The sequence below is a fragment of the Arachis stenosperma genome, chromosome 2, assembly GCF_014773155.1.
Source record: "Arachis stenosperma cultivar V10309 chromosome 2, arast.V10309.gnm1.PFL2, whole genome shotgun sequence".
Taxonomy (NCBI): Eukaryota; Viridiplantae; Streptophyta; class Magnoliopsida; order Fabales; family Fabaceae; genus Arachis; species Arachis stenosperma.
Window position 1 is genome coordinate 48986524 of NC_080378.1, and position 4241 is coordinate 48990764.

The 4241-nt window shown below is 36.8% G+C and overlaps 1 non-coding gene across 1 annotated transcript; it reads left to right on the forward strand.

Annotated features, from left to right (window-relative positions):
* The first annotated feature begins 1548 nt into the window (after positions 1–1548).
* Positions 1549–1656, forward strand: LOC130964194 (small nucleolar RNA R71). The gene has a single exon (XR_009080298.1). It is a non-coding gene; the product is annotated as a small nucleolar RNA R71 (small nucleolar RNA).
* The last annotated feature ends 2585 nt before the right edge of the window (positions 1657–4241 follow it).

A 4241-nucleotide genomic window follows, 5' to 3' on the forward strand; every position in this document is an offset into this window, starting at 1 on the left:
CTATGAACAACTAAACCCCTTTCATTGGGTTAGGGAGCTCTGTTGTAATTTGATGGATCAATTCTAGTTTTCATTCTTCTTCTTCTTTCTTTTCTCTTGATCTTACTAGAAAGCTTTCGATCTTAATTCAATTGGTTAGTTGTCTTGGAAAAGAAACTCTCCATAATTGGATCTCCTTTGAACCTTGGAAAAGGGATGAGAAAATTATGCTAGTAATGCTTTCTCATGTTGAACCAATTTGGGGTTTGGATGGATATTGTGACATTTAATCCTCCCAACACTTTGATTTGGAAATACATGTGATATAATCAGTGACCAAACTTCATCTCTTCCCATGAGCAATTAAATCAAGGAATTGGGCAATTGTTCAAGCTTAGAGAGATTGGATTGCCAAGGAATTGGAATCCAATCACTTAAGATTGCCAAGGAGATTAATGAATGCATTGATTGAGGAAGAGATAAGAATGAACTTGATCCGGAGAATGCAACATCTCCTAAACCCAATGATCTTCCCATTTCTGATCTTACCCATTCTATTTACTTTCTGCCATTTAATTTCCTGCTCATTTCCCCAACTCCCCATTTAAGATTCTGCACTTTAATTTCTGTTATTTACTTTCTAGTCATTTAAATTTCTGCATCTCAATCTCAATTCTGTTTAGCTCAACTAGCATATTCTTTTAACTAAAGTTGCTTGATCAATCAATCCCTGTGGGATTCGACCTCACTCTATTATGAGTTTTACTTGACGACAATTCGGTATACTTGCCGAAGGGAAATTTGTTGAGAGACAAGTTTTCATGCATCAAGTTTATGGCGCCGTTGTCGTTGCTTGGAAGAGTACTAGGAGGGAGTTCAGTAATTTTCTTGCTCAACTGTCCCACTTGTGCCTCCAAGTTTCTAATGGAGGACCTTGTTTCAGTCATGAAACTTTGAGTGGTTTTGATTAGATCAGAGACCATGGTTGCTAAGTTAGAGTGGCTCTGCTTAGAATTCTCTGTCTGTTGCTGAGAAGATGATGGAAAAGGCTTGCCATTGCTAAACCTGATTCTTCCACTATTATTGTTGTTAAAACCTTGTTGAGGTCTCTGTTGATCCTTCCATGAGAGATTTGGATGATTTCTTCCATGAAGAATTATAGGTGTTTCCATAGGGTTCTCCCATGTAATTCACCTCTTCCATTGAAGGGTTCTCAGGATCATAAGCTTCTTCTTCAGATGAAGCGTCCTTAGTACTGCCTGGTGCAGTTTGCATTCCAGACAGACTTTGAGAAATCAAATTGACTTGCTGAGTCAATATTTTGTTCTGAACCAATATGGCATTCGGAGTATGAATCTCAAGAACTCCTTTCTTCTGATTTGTCCCATTGTTCACAGGATTCCTTTCAAAAGTGTACATGAATTGGTTATTTGCAACCATTTCAATGAGCTCTTGAGCTTCTGTAGGCGTCTTCTTCAGATGAAGAGATCTTCCAGCAGAGCTGTCCAATGACATCTTGGACAGTTCAGACAGACCATCATAGAAGATACCTATGATGCTCCATTCAGAAAGCATGTCAGAAGGACACTTTCTGATTAATTGTTTGTATCTTTCCCAGGCTTCATAGAGGGATTCACCTTCCTTCTGTCTGAAGGTTTGGACTTCCACTCTAAGCTTACTCAATTTTTGAGGTGGAAATAACTTTGCCAATAAGGCATTAACTAGCTTTTCCCAAGAGTTCAAGCTTTCTTTAGGTTGTGAGTCCAACCATATCCTAGCTCTGTCTCTTACAGCAGAAGGGAATAACATAAGTCTGTAGACCTCAGGGTCAACCCCATTGGTCTTGACAGTGTCACAGATTTGCAAGAATTCAGCTACAAACTGATGAGGATCTTCCAATGGAAGTCCATGGAACTTGCAATTCTGTTGCATTAGAGAAACTAATTGAGCCTTAAGCTCAAAGTTGTTTGCTCCAATGGCAGGGATAGAGATGCTTCTCCCATAGAAGTCAAGAGTAGGTGCAGTAAAGTCACCCAGCACCTTCCTTACATTATTGGCATTGTTGTTATTTTCGGCTGCCATGTCTTCTTCTTTGAAGATTTCTGTTAGGTCCTCTACAGAGAGTTGTGCCTTAGCTTCTCTTAGCTTCCGCTTCAAGGTCCTTTCAGGTTCAGGGTCAGCCTCAACAAGAATGCTTTTGTCTTTGCTCCTGCTCATATGAAAGAGAAAAAAACAAGAAAATATGGAATCCTCTATGTCACAGTATAGAGATTCCTTGAAGTGTCAGAGGAAAAGAAAAATAGAAGGAAGAGATAGAAAATTCAAACTTATCAAGGAAAGATAGAGTTCGAATTGTGCATTGAGGAGTAGTGTTAGTCCATAAATAGAAGGATGTGAGAAAAGGGGAAGAAATTTTCGAAAATTCAGTAAAAAGATTTAAAAATATTTTGAAAAAAACTTAATTGATTTTCGAAAACTAGCAGTGAAAAAGAAATCAAGTGAATTTTGAAAAAGATTTTAAAATTAGAAATCAAAAAGATATGATTGAAAACTATTTTGAAAAAGATGTGATTAGAAGATATGATTGAAAAGTTATGGTTTTAAAAAGATTTGATTTTGAAAATTAATAACCTGCCTAACAAGAAAGATATGATTCAGACATTAAACCTTTCTCAACAGAAAAGGCAACATAATTGAAATGTTGAATCAAATCATTAATTGTTAGCAAGTATTTTTGAAAAAGGAAAGAAATTGATTATGAAAACATATGATTAAAAAGATATGATTTGAAAAAGATTTTATTTTGAAAAATTTTAAAAACTTGAAAAAAATTTGCATTAAAAACAAAATCTTCCCTCTTGTGCCATCCTGGCGTTAAACGCCCAGAATGGTATCCATTCTGGCATTTAACGCCCAAAACACTACCCTTTTGGGCGTTAAACGCCCAACCAGGCACCCTGGCTGGCATTTAAACGCCAATTTTCCTTCTTCACTGGGCGTTTTGAACGTCCAGCTTTTTCTGTATAATTCCTTTGCTGTATGTTCTGAATCTTCAATTCTCTGTATTATTGACTTGAAAAGACATAAATTAAAATTTTTTTTGGATTTTTAATGCTGAAGAATAATCAAAATGCAACTAAAATCAAATAACAATGCATGCAAGACACCAAACTTAGCAGTTTGTATACTACTGACACTAACAAAATGAGAATGCATATGACAAACAACAACAATACTCAAGATAAGAGAATTTAAAGGTCAGAGCAAGGAAATCATCAAGAACATCTTGAAGATCACTTAAGACACATGAATGAATGCAAGAAGAACAGAAACATGCAATTGACACCAAACTTAACATGAGACACTAGACTCAACAAGAAACATACAATATTTTTGGTTTCTATGATTTTGTAATTTTTTTGGATTTTTTGAAAATTAAGTGGAAAAGAAAATAAAGGTATCAAAATTCTTAATGAGAATTCCAGGAATCATGCAATGTTAGTCTAAAGCTTCAGTCTAAAGAGATTAGACATGGCTAGCCAAGCTTCAGCAGGACATTGCATTCAAGAGCTAAATTGATGAGAATCAATCAGCTTTGGAGATGATAAGAACATCACCTTGAAACACTAGAATTCATTCTTAAGAACTTTGAAGAAAAATACCTAATCTAAGCAACAAGATGAACCGTCAGTTGTCCAAACTAGAACAATCCCCGGCAATGGCGCCAAAAACTTGGTGCACGAAATTGTGATCATCAATGGCGCCATCAACATGGTACGCTCAATTGCAATCTCAACACTTTATCACAACTTCGCACAACTAACCAGCAAGTGCACTGGGTCGTCCAAGTAATAAACCTTACGCGAGTAAGGGTCGATCCCACAGAGATTGTTGGTACGAAGCAAGTTATGGTCACCTTGTAAATCTCAGTCAGGCAGATTCAAATGGTTATGAAATGATATATGAATAAAACATAGAATAAAGGTAGAGATACTTATGTAATTCATTGGTGAGAATTTCAGATAAGCGTATGGAGATGCTTTGTCCCTTCCGTCTCTCTGCTTTCCTACTGTCTTCATCCAATCCTTCTTACTCCTTTCCATGGCAAGCAGTATGTTGGGCATCACCGTTGTCAGTGGCTACAGTCCCATCCTCTCAGTGAAAATGGTCCAAATGCTCTGTCACAGCATGGCTAATCATCTGTCGGTTCTCAATCAGGTTGGAATAGAATCCATTGATTCTTTTGCGTCTGTCATTAACGC